The sequence below is a fragment of the Haliotis rubra genome, unplaced genomic scaffold, assembly GCF_003918875.1.
Source record: "Haliotis rubra isolate DU_JTF1 unplaced genomic scaffold, ASM391887v1 Scf16, whole genome shotgun sequence".
Taxonomy (NCBI): domain Eukaryota; kingdom Metazoa; phylum Mollusca; class Gastropoda; order Lepetellida; family Haliotidae; genus Haliotis; species Haliotis rubra.
The window spans coordinates 1174316-1193583 of record NW_025765558.1 but is presented as its reverse complement, the minus strand read 5'-3'; the positions used below and the strand labels follow the sequence as shown (position 1 = coordinate 1193583).

General features: G+C 39.4%; 1 protein-coding gene across 1 annotated transcript in view; it reads left to right on the top strand.

Moving 5' to 3' along the window:
- LOC124271377 (G-protein coupled receptor dmsr-1-like) overlaps window positions 1-19268 on the top strand; it is a 47809-nt gene that overhangs the window by 9908 nt on the left and 18633 nt on the right. The gene's annotated exons all lie outside the window — the stretch shown is intronic.

Genomic DNA, 19268 nt, shown 5'->3' with positions numbered 1-19268 from the left:
AACAACAAAGTCCAAGATTAAAATCTTAATTTTCGTTAAGATCTTAAGGTTTATTGACCTTTACAAAATGCCTCCTCTGTTTGGTGAGGATAATGTGTTTAGCGAGAATCAACGAGAAAACGCGAGATGACAACACAATTCCTGAAGGAAGCATTGGTGAGATATGTCTTGTTTCTTGTGCATTGTTTTTTGTTGTTTTTGTTCTGTATGACGTATCGACTGAGTTTAATACTATTAGGAAAATTCAAAATCAGTCTTTCATTGGATCAGAGCCTTGTATTTGGTCTGGTTATGTCTCTCGAGGGCCACCACGAACTGGATGAAATGTGGTTAAGACTCGCTTTGCGTTTGTTTTCACTTCGTCTGTCTGAAAGGCCTTCGGAAATCCGAGCATCATTGTACCACACTATTTCTGTTCTCGTCACCTTGGGGTATTAAGACATTTCCAATGACGTATTTAAGTCAGAGGAACATGACACTCTTTTGGCGTCGGTAAGATACTCGGTGGATTTAACTGATACGTCTGGGATTAAACTTTAAAACCAAAGCCGGTTATATTCACACATACAATGACGTAAATATCAGCTGGCATTTAAGTCAGTGAGATGGTCTGACACGGCGTCGAATTGCATTTAAGTGGTATCACGATGTGACGGTGCAGAAAGGGGATGCAGGTCGTAGACTTCTTAAACGCTAACACTCTTGTGACACACTATTACTTAGATGTGATATTGTATTACCCCATCCAGTCTGCTCGGAGGATAATTACGGAAAGTTGAATAAGGACTGTTGGTCAATACATTTGAACGAAATGGTCGTGTTCAATGTGGATAGTTGATGCCAAAGAATATATCACATATGGATTAGTATGACTTTCTCTCAATCTCTCTCCCTTTGTATCTCTCTAACTCTCTCACTGTATCATTCTCTCTCTCTCTCTCTCTCTCTCTCTCTCTCTCTCTCTCTCTCTCTCTCTCTCTCTCTCTCTCTCTCTCTCTCTCTCTCTCTCTCTCTCTCTCTCTCTCTCTCTCTCTTTGTATCTCTCTAACTGTTTCGCTCTGTACCTCTCGTTCTCTCTCCAACTCTCTCCCTTTGTATCTATCTAACTCTAACTCTCTCACTGTATCATTCTCTCTCTCTCTCTCTCTCTCTCTCTCTCTCTCTCTCTCTCTCTCTCTCTCTCTCTCTCTCTTCTGTCTCTCTCTCTTGTCGCTCTCGCTCTCTCCTCTCGTCTCTCTCAACTCTCTCCCTTTGTATCTATCTAACTCTATCTCTCTCTCTGTATCCTCTAACTCTAACTATCTCTCTAACTCTCTCCCTTTGTATCTCTCTAACTCTCTCTTCAACTCCAACTCTCCTTAACCCCCTCTCTCTCTCTCTCTCCTAACTCTCTATACACTAATTACTAAACACAGACTCGGCGGTCTCGCTTACCTCTCATATTTTGTAAACACAAAGGGGTAAATAATTTGAAAGCAATTGGCTACTGGGCCGTTATCGAATGATTGAGATAATCGATATACCTCAAACGTAAGTAATTTCCTGCCCATATATCCTTGTTTTGATTCTGTCGATCCGCACAGTAATTCCGATTCAAGTGCATAAAGAAACAGATCAACAAGAAAGCGAGCACAATTGGTGCCAAAGGAGATGCGTGTTTCTTTTCCCCTTTCCACACATTTGTTATCAATGAGAAACTCCAGCATATCACACAGTGTTATGTCAGTCAACATGTCTATCGAAGTGATTAGATTTAATAGAACGGGCCAGCACTACACGTGTAATGATATTCAAACAGCCTAACGGTAGGCTCGTAAATATTAACTAACACAAATAGGATGCCAATTACAGTGATGTATTGGAACTTTAACGGATTGGCAGGAGGTATTTGCACGTTGTGCGGTTCTCTGTACAGGTCGGTTAAACAGGAATCGCAATGACGGTATGCTTCATAGATCATTCCTGTGTTGTACTTTGTGTTAGTGTAAGAGTTAAAGAAGGCCTTAGATGAAATATTGTTTTGTAGTGTAACTGGTGTCGACCCGTGAAGATCCGGGTTAGAACTGATCTTCAGTAACCCATGCTTGTCGTAAAAGGGGACTAACTGGATCGGGTGGTCAGGCTCGCTGACTTGGTTGACACGTCATCGTATTCCAATTGCGTAGGTCGATGCTCATGCTGTTGATCACTGGATTGTCTGTTCCAGACTCGATTATTCACAAACCGCCGCCATATAGCTGGAATATTGCTGAGTGCGGTGTTAAACACCAACGCAACTGATGCATAGGATTCACCTCGGGGAGTTCAGTAAAACGTTGTATGTGTCGTGTTGCAGGCTGAGGTTATTGTTCATGAAAGATTTCAGGCAGATTTTAGAGTCAAAAATGACTTAAAAATATTCACTGATGTTTATCTGTAAGGACTTAATAATCGCTAAGCAGTGCCATAGGTATAGCTTTTAATTCAAATTTTAATGAACCTCTTTCATCATAATTGTTAGACTATAGATTGTGTTTGGTTGGAGTTTTGCTGAAAAATGTGCGTGTTTTGGCATTGTGTTTGTTTACAGTGTATGACGTTTTCTTCGTCGTGTTTATTTACAGTGTGCGAAGTTTCCTTTCCCGTGTTTGTTTACGGTGTTGTGATTTTCTTTTTACTGTTATTTGTGTGTTTATCTTCTGGTTTGTTACTTTTTTAACCAGGTGGGTGGGTTGTGTGCGCGCGAGTTGTGTAGTGTGTGTGTGTGGCTGTGTGGCTGTGTGGAGGGGATTCGGGGAAGGTAACATTTTGAGAGACTGACATGTCAATGACGCCACAAATGTCAACGTATATTACTTACACTTTGCTAAGGATCACAAAAATTCCCAACTTTACTTAAACATAGATTTATTATTTGAAATTGTATCCAATGGCATTTAAAACTTGATAAATGATGATATGGCAACCCCTCTTTTGGAAAACAGCCACTTTAATCTAACCTTATGCACTTGATACATGTGTAACCATAAAAATGGTTTTCATGGCACCAATCAACCATTTTGCAAATCATGGAACGAGTCACTGACAAGTACACAACACCTGTCAATAGCAGGTATGGGATCCACAAGATGCAGTGACATACTGAAACCTAGGATCCATTCTTACAATAAGCTTAGATATTTAAACCAAATTAGACCCCACATCATAGTTCCCTGTTGAAACAATGATTTGATCCTTAGCAAAGTGTGAATAGCGTATAATTGATTCAATTGTCACCTAACGTGACCATATGTTTACAAACACTGTCAAGAGTATTGACAACAAATTGCATATGTGGTCTAAATATTGTTTTTTCCAATGTAAGACTTTAACATAATTATACATTTAGCTACCGATTTTAATGTAAAACCATAAAACCATATGTCTTGTGTAACTCGTTTCATACGTCATATTTCACGTATTTCGACCATGTTTGATTTGTGTCCTGTCATGTTGAACACGGTGCCATTTTATGCTGACAATGAACCAGCTGTGACAGACCTGTTGAAGTAAGGTTTGGAAAACGGAAAATGTGTTGAAACTGTGCTGCACCAGTCAATACTGAACTGCGTGACTGCTTCTAATCAATGTGATGATTATTTGATAAGAAAGGTTTCGTTTATCTGAGTGAGGGAATAATCATATTTCACCCAAACAAAGCAGGTATATTACCAATAGCTTGTAAAAACTTATTTATAAAAAATATTTTTATTTGCAATTTATAATCACGTTTTATTATTTATTAAATAATATTAGCATAAAAGCGACAAAATAATATCTAGCACTACTAAATGAGTTTATATTCAAAGAATTAGTGTTGCAATAGTATTGATATTTTGAAGTGTAACAAAATTCCTATGTTCCCAAAATAACTGAAATCGACATGGTAATGTGTCTGTTAGTTTCCATGTGTATTTCTGGTGTCCCCCGCCGTGATGTTGCTTGAATATTGCTAAAAGCGGCGTAAAACCTAACTCAGTCAGTCAGTCCATGTGTATTTCGATTTTAGAACCAGAACTAATGTGATTGAACTGTAAGGAACGTATGTTTTACAGTTCCTTCGCAAAGGACAGCCCGTGATCTAAAACCCGTCACATATACATAGATTTATATCCCCATATGAAATTATAACATCATATACATTGTATTAGAAATAACAATTGTATTGTGCAAGCCATGGGCGACTAGAAGACTCTTACTAATAGCATAATGACTATTTATAAAGTGCCTATTTCCACGCATTTGTGCATGTTCAAGGCTCTGGCATATTAGTACCCCGGATAACCCAAGCTGCATATGACTGATCCTACCTGGTACCCATTAGCTGCTGGGTGAACTAGGCAATTCATGCACAAACTCTCTTGCCTAGGGTGAGACCACATGTGTCACGACTGCTTCGTTGTTGGGCAGGACTGAAGTCCTAGAAACTCTCAGGAGTTAAGCTGAAAACACGGTCACACATGCAAGGCTCGCTGGCTTGGTTAACAGATGTCATCGGTTCCCATTTGCGCAGATCGATGCTCATGCTGTTGATCACTGTATTGTCTGGTCCAGACTCGATTATTTACAGACCGCCGTCATATAGCTGGAATATTACTGAGTGCGGTGTAAAACTAAACTCACTCACTCACTACGTACAAAACCAGACACCTCCACACTTGTATTCCTAAACTTTGCTATATATGATACAGACTCACAATATAGGTTATAACACGAAGGGTAAGAGTACAATCTCTTCATCATACAATGCTATTCTTAACATCATCGATGTTTATGGTGTAATTTCGTTCAGAAGATTTAGAAAACGCAAATAAATATATTTCTTACGTGACCACCCTAATTATTATTTATACTACCAAAAGTCCTCGACGCCCCTTTATGAGCCCCTTAGCAAAATGGGGCCGTTTGTCAATTGTTTATTGAGAAAGAAGGCATCGCACTGATTTATTGAGTTATAAAAATTTATTCTTCTACACGATCCCATTTGCATATATATCAGATTAGTTTAATGTGAATGTAACCATCCCTAGAATAGATACAAATCTCTATTGAATCTCCATTTGATATTCTCTATGGTCTATTTCTATAAAACAATAATTCTTTGTTGGGTTTATCCTAAATAATACTCTTTGTTGAAAGTACAACTGACTTCCAAGACCCCGCAGAGATGGTTTGCTTGGTGGAATTTATCTAATGCATCGTACGTCTTTTACAGACCCGTAAAGATCCAGGTTAGAATTGGTCTTCAGTAACCCATGCTTGTTGTAAGAGGCGGTGGTCAGGCTCGCTGGCTTGGTTGACACATATCATCGTATCCCATGCGTAGAACCATGCTCATACTGTTGATCACTGGATGTCTGGTCCAGACTCGAGTATTTACAGACCGCCGCCATATAGCTGGAATACTGCTGAGTGCGGAGTTACACAATAACACAAGCCAAACACTGTCTTTTACACCCGATGGAAACAGTTTCGGAGACAGTGTATTCCCTGACGCCAACGTTATATGTTTTAACACCCTTACACAGGTGACCGCCTTCATCATATAGAAGTAAGTGCTACCTACTGGAAGAGCAAATTCGTTATAGGTGCATTATTTTCCCTATAAAACCACACAATCTGAACCACATCTGGTAGGCGTTGAGATCGGGTTGCGATTGTGCGTTGTCACTGAACGCAGATGGGACTGTCACATGGAGTTAATGTATAATCAATTCGCCCATCAGGACCACCATGGACGTATGGCTCCGTCTAGTGTTCACTAGGACACAAGGACACAAGGGACTGAGCTGTAAATGTGTCCATATATATGTACAAATGGGTCAGGATTGACACACTGTATCAATTTGATCATGGTCGATGCGCAGAGACACTAATTTGGGGGAATGTCAAGCCCTAAAATTATGAAAATTTGAAGCAATACACTCTTCACAAAAAGAAACACATACGCCGTTTTAGAAGAATTTAATTTAAGAGCAATTATTTCATGCAATTTCAATCGTGTATAGACAAGGAGTTCGCCAACACAACAGCATCCTTTAATGGTGTTTCAGCCTACTTGAGTACGCCTATGCGTTTTGGGGTGTTTTTTTAAAGAGTGTTTAAAACAACACAGTATAAAACGTCAATGCTAGATAATAACCAGTCTCGATTATCGAGGGATGTTAAGGTAAAGGAAATATATTGTTCTGGAAATGCCTCACATTATGCTTCATGCTGTTGCAAAAAAAAAGAATATGTCTGCTGTTTATTTTCAATATTTTTATATGTAGCTGCAACGATGATATTTATCTGGTTTTGCAGATGTAGCCAAACATAGTCTTCATACACAATCACATCACCCAGTCGCAGATATCAAACTTTCAGCAGAAAAACGCCACCAGGCTGACATTGTACAACCCAGCTCTGACGGCATATATAGCAAAGCAACAACAGCCCATAAAGTATACAGCCTTACCATATACCGTGTCTTATACAATGTAAATCAGACATATACAACATAACGCGGTTCAGGGCGAGTACAGCACAACCATATAGTTCAGACAGTGTTTTACAGAACAATGTTGTTCAGTAACGTATACACGTATAAAGCATAACCACCTACCAGCACAACACTTAGCTCAGTGTACAACACAACATAACTCCGTATATAACACTAGATCAACCACAATACATCACAACAACCCACCTCACTGTACAACACAACAACATAGCTCAGTGTACAACATTATGCACCAGATACTATACAGCACAACAATCCACATCAGTGTACAATAAAACAACACAGCTTAGTGTGCAACACTATGGATCAGACACTATACACACACCTCAGCGTATACCACAACATCGCTCAGTGTACAACAATATGGATACAATACTATACAGCACAACAACCCACCTCAGTGTACAACAGGACATAGCTCCGTGTACAACATATAGCTCCGTGTACAACACTATGGATCAGACACTATACAGCATAACAACCAAGCTCAGTGTACAATAAAACAACCCACCTCGGTGTACAACACACCATAGCTATGCGTACATCATATAGCTCAATGTACAACACCATGGATCAGACACTATACAGCATAACAACCAACCTCAGTGTACAATAAAACAACCCACCTCGGTGTACAACATAGCTCTGCGTACAACGTCTAGCTCAGTGTACGACACAACAGACCACAGTGTACGACACAACCTACCTTAACGGACAAAACAACATAACAACACAACATATAGCTCAGTGTACAACACTATGGATACAATACTACACATAACAACAACCCACCTCAGAGTACAACAACACAACAATCATACTCAGAGTACGCACAACAAAAAAACCAAATTCACCCAGCAGACAAAACACAAAGACCTAAAACTGGATACAACACAATACCTAAAGGAATACCTGCAAACTGACAAATGAAAGGTGATATGAATTGTTAAACGCTCTAATCCTACCAGATTGTTCGTAAAACAAACGGAGAATGAAAATATCACATAGGCCACGCAACTTTCGACACGCCTCAGACTTTGCCTTTGTAAACCGACTTTCCTATTCAGATTGAGACCAATACACATCAAATATTGATACAAAGTCATTGTATGCAGTGAACGGGGAACAAGGGATCCGTGAGCAATAAACCAACACGGTCCAGCAAATCGATATACAGATTGGAAACGCCAATGCTGATAACAATACTACACTTGATAAAGTACCAAATGTTACAGTCGTTGATTTGCTTCGTATATTGCACTGTTCCCTAATATAACGAATCTTCGGGAAGCAAATGGAACATGTGAGTGAAGAGTGAATGAGTTTAGTTTTACGCCGCACTCAGCAATTTTCCAGCTATATGGTGGCGGTCTGTAAATAATCGAGTCTGGACCAGACAATCCAGGGATCAACAGCATGAACATCGATCTACGCAATTAGGATACGATGAAATGTGTCAACCAAGTCAGCGAGCCTGACCACCCGATCCCGTTAGTCGCCTTTTGTGGCATGCATGGGTTGCTGAAGACCTATTCTACCCCGGATCTTCACGGGTCGTATCGACATCGAAATTGTATCAGATTCAGCCGAAAGTCGTAAACCAACCACACAACGTCCCTGCTGCATGGGTTACTGAAGACCAATTCTAACCCGGACCTTCACGGGTTCTGCGCCCGATGCCATGTGTCAACCAAGTCAGCGAGCCTGACCACCCGATCCCGTTAGTCGCCTCTTACAATAAGCATGGGTTACTGAAGGCCAGTTCTAACCCGCACCGACATTTGTGAATCAGATTTAAGATAGATATCCCTATTTTATAATATTACAGACTTATAAAGAAGTCTACATTCTTCTTTGATGGGTATTATCATTAGAAAATGGAGATTTTTATGGATATGCAACTTCTATATTCTTTGAAAGGCGGCGTTCCGACATAGATTCTAATGTCGTTGTCAAGCAAGTGATATTTGGGTCACGGCACATGTATGACTATTGATATTGATATATCTATATTATGTTGTTTTAGTAAATTAGCGAGTCGGGATATTGTACGTTTCAGCAATAGTCCAACGCTATCATTACTACAACAAGAAGAACGGCTACCGTACCATAACGTAATTATAATAAAGTGGTTCATTTCATGATAAACTATATTCAGTCGAATTTGGACATATCCTCGATATGCCTGCATCAAACCCTTGAACAACCAGCTTTTGGGCATTCCATTTTAATCTTCGTAGGCAGATCTGTGCTTGATTGTACGGGGTTGTGAAATGTAGACACCAAAGTCTGGAGCTTCTAGAGTAATGATTGGCATACAGGGAATGCTAGAGTAATTCACATATTGTTTTCTCAGTCAACTTCAGACGAAATGTTCTGTCATTTTTACATATTGTCCTGAACCTCTGAAGACTGACAGAAACCATGGTCAAACGTGCTGAAGAGTTGATTGTACCAATCATACAATAAACACGTGTTAATGACTAACTATCAAATGGTGATGAACGGTCGGCGAAAAGGTGAGCGTAACCTGCCCCACCATGAGCCTCTTCACGTACTGACGAAACAAGAATGACCAGTGTTGCATGTATGGGTTGAGTAAGTTAAGATGTAGAGTCACATCGGCAATATTTCAGCCAAACCGTGACTAAAACAATATATACTTTAATCATAAATAAAGATATTTCGTAAAATCTGTCAACAAAGGACAGTAAAACAACACGGTTATTTTATTATAATTATATAGCGCACATATCCACGCAACTAGTGCATGCTCAAAGCGCTGGTATATTTTCCCCTCGATCATTAGATGTCAATCACAACGGCACATCATATTATCAATATCAACTCCCTGGGGAGTATACAACTCTTGCAGCCACTAGGCGCACCGAGTTTATCACGGATAGAAATTTAAAACTAGCATGTAAACATTAACATATTTACTACAATATAGGACAATACAATAAACACTGCTATAGGCTACCAGCAACTGAAGGCAGATCACCATATTAGGGACCATGGGGACTTACAGTACCTTTGCTACCTGCACGGACCCTAGCTGGATTTACATCATCTCTTCAGTCACTGATGATAGTGAGTGGGTTGAGCCAAAAATTAACATGACAGATATACTACCTTTAAAAGTATGGTGTGCCTAGACATGGTAACCGGACAAAATCCCCCCGGACAAAATCCCCCCAAAAGTGCATCGTAGGACAAAATCCCGGACATTTGGAACCACCCTTGTTGCTCCGTATTACTTTCATGATGAGTTGTGTTTTGCAAACTTGGCATACAATATGTATATTTAATGTGGAAGCCAGTTCTATGCCAGTTTACCTAGCTAAAACAATCTTCTCAAACTCTTCTGCAATTGTTAATGAAGCTGCTGGGGAGGGGGGAATTCGTCCGGGGGTATTTTGTCGTGGATTCCCTAGACATACGTCGAAACATTGCACGCATGGATATCTCTATATGCAGCTAACGCCAGTGAGCGTGTGACTTAACGATAAAAACGATGTACTTTTAACAAAATGAAATTTTGAACAGCAATTGCATGATGGCCACTTAAGTGTTAAATGGTGGGCACTTGCAGGAATGCCGTTTGTGAGAAAAATGCTATTAAATGACGAAATCGATTTTAGTTACAGAAATTGCAATAACTGACACAATCTTGAATATCTAAATGACGATTTTGCGTGAATTTACAGAAACTGAATTTTTGAAAAATTGTCATCTTGAATAAACGAATAAAATAATTATTTGACGTCTTACGAATTTCAATTTAGAGAATAATTGCATTTTGATTGTCTAATAAACGATTCTTGCAGTGACAAAATTACTTTTTATATGCAAATGATTCAGATTTTGAACCAGTCGTTCAGAGTAAAGGGATTAGATAGAGACAAACTACAAGAGCTTACGAGTTGAGATGGTACAGAGACACATTTATACATAATCAGCCATAAATTGCTCCATGAAAGAAGTAACAAAGTGCAAGACATCAACCACATGTGTGCAGCTTAGCGGAATTATTCAAGTACCAAGTGAACAAGTGCTCGTTAGGATATTAGCATATATATAGGGCAATCAGTGTGTCCTAGTTTCAGCTGACTCCGATGGAGGTCATCTGAGGAGGTATACCTGAGGGACTAATGAACAGCATCTCCAAATCGTTAACATCTTCATTCTATTTGCCGTAAGAAACAAACTTGCCCAGGTCCTTTCTTGAAGTTCTTCGAGGGTCACAGAAACAGAAACGTTTTGCCTTCGTTGCAATGTCAGTGGAAAGGGAATTTGAGTTAAGAAGGAATTTGTTTTTGCTGCCAATACGTCTTCCGGTGCTTACCCGTGATTTAAATAGTATGAATCTGTTTCTATGTTCTTTTACCTGAGGGATTTAACCAGGTCATCGTCACCCCACGCTTGTCTGATTCGTGGGAATTCTGTGATCTGAATGTGTCCAACATCCAAACACTGTCCCCCTCGTGGCCATGCGTGGTCAGATGCGTCTCCAGCATCTAAAGTACGTTTCTCTCGTGAGGATTTAGAGTCAAAAGAGGTCGCCATCAAGTGAAGCTTGTTATTCGAGCTAACCAGATTAGATCGTGTGTTACTGTAGCCCAGTGGCATGGGTCGCTGTATATGGTATAGTCATTACCCTAACTTGATTATACACATAACGCCATGATGCTAGTTTCCTTTGTTGTTGTTGTGTAACGCCGCATATACCATTATTCCAGCAACATGATGGCAATCTGTAAAATTACGAGTCTGGACCAGACAATCCAGTGATCAACGTCATGAACATCGATTTACGCAATTGAGATACGATGTCTTGTGTCAACCAAGTCAGCGAGCCTGACCACCCGATCCCGTTAGTTGCCTCCCGTTAGTTACGACAAGCATGGGTTACTGAAGATCAATTCAAACCTGGATCTTCACGGGTGAGTGGATTACCAGAGCATCAGCTGATAACATGCCAATGCAATAGACTAAACCAAACAAGACAAGAGACTAAACACCAAACAAAAGTATTATGAATTATAGATTGCTTTATTTTAATGGGATATAATTACATCATCAAAGTGTTCAAATAAACATTTTGAAATCCCGTTAGTGGCCTCTTAAGACAAGCATGGATTGCTGGAGATCAATTCTAATCGGATCTTCACGGGCTCCGCCATGACGTCGACTTTATGTACGCAATATTGTTTGGTTGATGAGAACAACCATTTGCTTAACTGTGATTACTTCGTAAAGGCAAACATCATTTTATACATCTTATTATCATTATCATGAATACTCGGTATTGGTAACTTCGCCCTAGTGAGAATCATTGGACTTCTAAATCCCTTGTTTGTGGTAAGGGACGACCAATGGACCCTTGTCGATGTACGTGGTCATATTACAAATGCGTAATCGAATCTCTTAATGTAAATCACTGGAGTGTCAAACCCTGGTTACTGATTTTGATGCCAGTTAGGTTTAATTCGGTGACCATAAGCAATTTAACGTCAGTGGCGCTTCCTCCATCGTGTCCATCGAGCTGTCTGGAGTATCACAATATCAAATCGCAGAATTTAAAATATATTCATATTTTGCTCTCTCTCATTTCCATGGCAATATCAAATAAATATTCTCCCTTTTCAATGGTTGTAAAATAACACTGTGATCATAAATCATGATCATGAATAAAATTACACGGATTGTGTTCATATTGCGTACGTGGAAGGGAATGTAATTCAGTTTGGGAAGAAAGTGTTTAACGATTCATTCAGGGATAATTAAATTCCCGTTGTTTTCATTTGTAATTCCTGCATTTTCCTTTCACCACTAATGATTGTCGGAGACTCCCATCGGCAGTCGAGGGAATTCCTTTTCTGCTTACCCGTGTCATTCGTGCATAGGATATTTTAACATGTTCATACATATATAATTATTCAGGGTCGCTCCAGACACCTTTTGATACCCGAAGTCGGAAAGGAAGACAACAACATATCTACTGGATTTGCAGGGTTACTCGTAAGATATTTCTTCTCTCACCTGGGTTACACAAATGACATGTGTTCGGCTTTTATACCTAAGTCGTATTTTTCACCTATGTCGACCCAATCTCAGAAAACTAATGCTTGAATTTGTCAGTTACTGACCATCTCATTTAAAACAACCGCCTTCCTCCTGACATATTTGTCACGGTTCGGGATAGCCTGTTCTAGTTGTTCTAGTCTTAAACCGTGATAGACAGATCCTGTGAACATTCTCCTTTGATGCTACTCCCCGTTGATTGGCTACTGACTTTGTGGGCGTGTCAAGTTATGTGCATAAATTATACATCAACTGATACAGGTCGCGCCACAGTATGTATTTTTCTGAGTGGATTGTTTGTCAATCTTGTAATTTCCGTCTGTTTTAATTTATACGACTGTTTTTAATGAAACAATATTGACATCATATTTTGTTTGTTGTCCAATTTCATTTAAAGGATTAACGGGGTATTCTTTTTGATTCATTAAGGTGTGAATCGAAAAAACCGATGTACACCAGGTCTTGTCAATCACGTTTAATGAATTCTGGTTCAGATAGAGAATCTGCTACACTGTCTGTTGTTTAAGTTTTCCGACATTGCAAATTGTGTGTTGCAACAATTGTCGTAACCTAAATGACAGTTCACGGTGTTAACATCCAAAGATATATCGTTAACCTACATTATACAAAACGTATACGAATGCCGTTTTCCTGATGTCAAGTTACTCCTAAGAATGTACTCAGAACTCAGAGCATTGTAATGAACGTGACACAGTTTGCATATCAATTGAGGCGAGTCATCACATATATATTACACACTATTTGCTAAGGAAGGCCCTTAGCAAATGTTGAATAATATCTTTACGTGAGTAAACTTAAACACTTAGAAACGTATTTGTTAAAGGGGTTTATGCAATTTAACCACTCGAAGACAATGTTTAGTCAATTTAAGGAATAACTGTTTTGTAAGACTTCCCACAACGCCAACCATTGTTGTCTTGATCTGAGAAGTGAAAGTTGTTACTTCAAGTATTTCCAGTGCCCACGTGACACATCCTCAAATTTCTGTTTTAAAACGGCTTTCATGTTAACTTCATGATGTCATAGCATGAGTTCGCAGTGAGTTAGCAAACCATTCATTATACGTTACACGTCAATAAGGGTTTACCATCAAGCATTGTACGCTGAAACGTTTCATGTGGTTGTTCAATTTTAGACTCCAATGTGCTACATATATTTCCAATGTATTCCTTAAATTTAAAATGCTTTCCAGTGATAGTTTCTGCTGCATCACTTGATTGTCTGGATTGTCAACAGGCTGTCCCCAGGCAACACTTTTCTGTGACCGGTGGAGATACTTCCCCTTTTCCAGACCCTCTTGTGTCTGTCAGTCATCCATTCATAGAATATTTACCACTATTGCCTTAGTGAGTGAGTGAGTTTTGTTTTAGGTCACTTTTAGCAATATTCCAGCAATATCATGGCGGGGGATACCAGGAATGGGCTTCACACATTGTACCCATGTAGGGAATCGAACCCGGGTCTCGACGAGCGGACGCTTTAACCACTAGGCTACCCCGTCGCCCATTTTTGCTTTAACGAGACCAAGTTTTCTCTTTTGTTGACGTTCAATATTAATTTTATTCCATAGATTTCCCATACATGCCAAAACTTACCACATAAAAAGTTCATGTAATAATAGTGCTGCCTCTTTTCACATAATGCAATTGTCAGCACTCGTGGAAATATTTGTCCATGCTCTTTCCAAAATTGAAAATGCAGCTTTTCTCCCAGTGTAATTATCAAGCCATTAACAGTCATAACGAGTTAAGGGAGGTACACATTGCATGTTTACAAACACTGTGTAATCATAACATACACACATTTACACTGTATACTGATATCATGGATTACAACATCAAATACAAGGCTTATTTATTGCAGAGGAAACACGCAACGAGTATGAATCTCTTATGTGTTTACTCAGTGAAGGAGCCCATATCAGTTCTGTCAGTTACCACGATGTTAGGCGAGACTTAACCTCGGCATCTAATTTCAATTACAGCTCTTTCATTCTAACAACAAGTTAATTGTTTCGCGCCATGAATAATGTTTGGAAAAAATGTTAAAAACCTATCGCGCTCTTGAAATGGAAAAAGTAATTATTTTATCATCTTGTTCACAACATGACCTCGAAACCGCATGCCCGGAAATTTCTCGATAGGAGGGGAAAACACTATCTCTGCCGGGTCGGGCATATTTAAAAAAACAATTGCCCTCCATCCCTCCCAAGTGCATTTAGTGTGAATCCCCAACTGATAATTGCTCTGTTATATTGCTACATGCTCCATTTAAGCCAGCGAATTCAAGGCTGCATTGAACAAATTACTTTTTGCAGTAATAAAAAGAAGAGCTGTTTCACAATGGACAAACGCTACCGCTAGATACAGTTAGAGTGTAGGTTTCGGACAAAACAGTCCAACATGAAGCTCCTTGGGGACGTTGGAGAATGAATTGCCAATAGAACGAGTTAACCAACCACGTGTAAAACCACTACAAGACGTGTAGGGTAGGTGTTCGGTGTTCAATGACTCTTAATGGCAGGAATGGACACGAACTGCTTGATTGGCATTTTACAATTTGGTGAGTGATTGTATCGGCAAACATCAGTTTATGGATAACAACTTCTCAAACAACTTCTTTATTCTTATGATGCGACGTTTCGGTAAAATCATTAAACCAATGTCAAGTAAAAGTGACGTAGTGAGTGAGTGAGTTTAGTTTTGCGCCGCTTTTAGCAATATTCCAGCAATATCGTGGCGAGGGTCACCAGAAATGGGCTTCACACGTTGTACCCATGTGGGGAATCGAACCCAGGTCTTCAGCGTGACGAGCGGCGTTTTAACCACTAGGCTACCCCACCGCCCCAAGAGTGAAGTACCAGCACAGTACAGACTTGTGTAATCTAATGGGATTAACAAAACAAAATAGATTGTGCCTGGAAGGGAGATTTGCCTTGAGAACAGTACATGTTTCTTTTTCATTCAAGGTAATGAGACTGCAAGAAAGAGTTTATTAAGATAGTTTTACTCTTCTTATAGCAATGTTAACCTAGGTAGCTGGACACATTGTTCCCATGTCGAGAAACGGACCCCTTGAAAGGAGAACATTTGCCTACACTCAGTAAAGACCCACGATGATCCGGGTTAGAATTGATCTTCAGTAACCCATACGTGTAAGAGGCAACTAACGGGATCGGGTAGTCAGGTTCGCTGACTTGGTTGGTACATGTCATCGTATCCCGATTGCGCAGATCGATGTTCATGCTGTGTGATCACTGGATTGTCTGGTCCAGACTCGATTATTTACAGACAGATGCCATATAGCTGCAATGTTGCTGAGTGCGGCGTTACACAAGAAAGAATTTTCTGATTAGGAATCAGAAACTATATACTGACCTGTATTTACTTGTATACACAATAACACAGTGACCCACATATACGCATGACTCAGATACTGACATGACAAGGAGTGACAAAGTAACGGGCATGTTGTTTAAGGCAAGTAACATTCACTATGCACAAATATTGTGTCCTTGTGGAATTTCGTATTTAGTGACAGATGGAGAATTCAGTGTTGGTGCATTTCCAAAGGGGCTTTTGTTGCATAAATCATTGACGAATATATTCTGAGCAAGGTCACCTTCAACACACAATACAAAATCGAACAATTCTATCTATAAGTGCGCGAATGATGAACTTACAAAACCCAGTTAGATATACTAGTGTCAATGAACGATCAAAGATTAGCTCTTAAAAGGGTTCACGCGTGACCTGATCGATATTCATGAAGAAATGTCGCCGATTTCAGCTTTGATTGACAGATTGCACACAGCACGTGTTAAATATTTGCACAGGTGTATTCAAAAGCACACAAGCGTGCGGTGATCAATAACACCTTTACGAAGAGTAATTAGGTTTACATCAAACATCACATCGTGACACATTTTCACAGTCGCCAAAATGTGCATCGTTGGATATTGGAGGACGTGTACAATAAATCAATTTATTTTCCACTACAAATTATATGTTAGAATGACTTCAACAATTCCGATTGCTTGGGAGGTAAGTGAACTCGAATGTTATAACAAACACGAGGAAGACATCAAAATAAAGATTATGTGATTCGTTAATCACTAAATATTGTTAAAATCATTTTATCTTATAGATAAATGCAAAATACCCATAACAAATGCAAAAATGTTAGCATTATAACGTTTTCAAAGAAGTGTTACGTCAAAATGATATGCGCAATGCATCATGCCAATAATTAAGGTATTCACATGACCTTACGATGATAGCGTGACGTCACCACACACTATGACGTCAATTATGACATCTGTGTAGCTAAAATAATATTATCCATTACTAGGTCAAGGGCTGTGTAGAGATAATTATAACATGAGTCCACGCGTGAACATGACGTCAACAGCTATCTCTGTGACGTCATTCTACAGGGCTTCGCATGTATTTCGAGTACAACTTTGTTTTGAAGTTTCTGAAAAGTGTACTCAGATGACTTCAAGTTGTGTAAAAGATTGCCATGAAAAGGTTGACATTTCTGAAAAGATTTTATTCAGCATACATTTGACATCCATTTGACAATACGACTAATAAATATGTTTACGACAGAAACTATAATTTCCAGCATCAAAAGACCTTGTGTTGCTATTCAAACATTTGCTTGTGAAAGCATGTCACGTCCACTGGTTAAAAAGGTTTCCGATTTTCTCATATTCGTGTCGATTGCCACGTCTCTTAGGAATGAACAATTTGACTTTATGTCATAAACAAATATGTCATGGATAAACTACATGTGAAGTGATGAATAATCTTATTAATTATTTTTTAACCTTATTGATCACAGATTCAAGATAATAATATATATTACATATAAATTGATTAATTAAAAGTGAAAGACCTGCTTTTGTACTTCACCGGTTTACAAATTGTTAAACACATAGATAACAGAGACAAAATTGACAGTTTGAAAGAGCGTTTGTATTTTAGCAGTTTCACAACTTTTAATCCATACAAATAACAGATACAGAAATAATATAAATATAATTTATATATATATTGATTAATTACATTTTGAAAGCCATGGGTTTGGACTCGAGTTGATTCACTTAAGGTATATGTGATGTCAAGCAGACTTAATCAATGTTAATATACAATGCTCCATCAGTTTGCAACCTGGTGCAATTCTGTCAAACTGAATGTCAAACGAACCCTTTTACTTTGATCCTCCGATGAACGAGTTAAGCAATCGAGTTAAAGTGCTTTGAACGGCATCTGAACGTCAGTATCAACGGTCACAGTGTTATAGATGACGATTAATTCACTTATCCTGAAACTATTTTCGTGTTTACTTTGTGATGATAGCACATTTCATCTGATTGCCGAGAAAGCATGTCACTGATAAGGCCTCTGACGCCATTCGTGGCATTGTCCATGTCAGGATCAGACTGGGTGATGTAAAGTATAACAAAAAATGTTTTGTTTGTGGGAAACATTACTGTGTATCCATAATTCATTATCCCGAAATTTGATTCTCCGGGAGATTTCAATTTCGTCCGGAGTAACGAAGTTCACTGTATAGTGAAACCCTGCTAGTCCTAATTGGTGAAATCACTGAATAAACATGTGGTTGGATTAATGAGTTTTTGGTTGATCCTTAAAACTGATCCTTCAGATAATTCCAAAATGTGCTCGACCCGAAATGAATTCCAAGTGAACAGGGAATGAGTGAGTGACCACACTCAGCAATTTTCCAGCTATATGGCGGCGGTCTGTAATTAATTGAATCTGGACCAGACAGTCCAGTGATCAACATCTTGAGCATCGTTCTATGCAATTGGGATACGATGACATGTGTCAACCACGTCAGCGAACCTGATCACCTGATCCCATCAGTATGGTTACTGAAGAGCAATTCTAACCCGGATCTTCACGGGTGGGTGAACGGAGTCTCGAATATATACTATCCCAAAAAGAAACGCATAGGCCAGAAATCTGTTGCGAAAATGTTGTATTTTCAAACATGTATAACTCGTCCACAAATAGACTTTAGGACATGAATTTTTACATCAGTTTAGAAGAAGGAAACGTCTATACAGCCAAGTGGATAATTTTAGATAACGGATACGCTGAGCGCGACAGTGAAGACGTAGCATGGTCCCGACGTCGGGTCTCCTGGCTCTCAGTCCAATCTCTCTCAACCTGTTCCGTACAGTTTGGCCGGATATCATCCGAAGTTCAGGCACCCTGGCTGTTGTGCTCTCACTCGTGGCAGTACGAAGATGCAAATGTACTACCCGGATGTACCGATCTTGGGCTGCAGAGGTGACTCGAGCTCTGCCCGTACGAGGACGGTCATTTGTTATACCTGTTTGATTCTAACGAGCTGCAAGCCGTGATATCGTGCTTAGACTAATAATCAGACGCCTGACAACAGAAGATTGGTAATCTCCAGCGTGCATTCTTTCAATGGCGATGTTCCGTGTCGCAGAGTCAAGACGTGGCGTAGTGATTTGACGTTGAAACTCCTTCAAAACGAATGCCGATTTCCGAAAGTAATCTGGATTTTTATAGCCAGACAGTGCATGCTCTTTGCTGCACAATTTCAACTGGAAGGTGATTTTGGTTGCCTTGTGGCGATG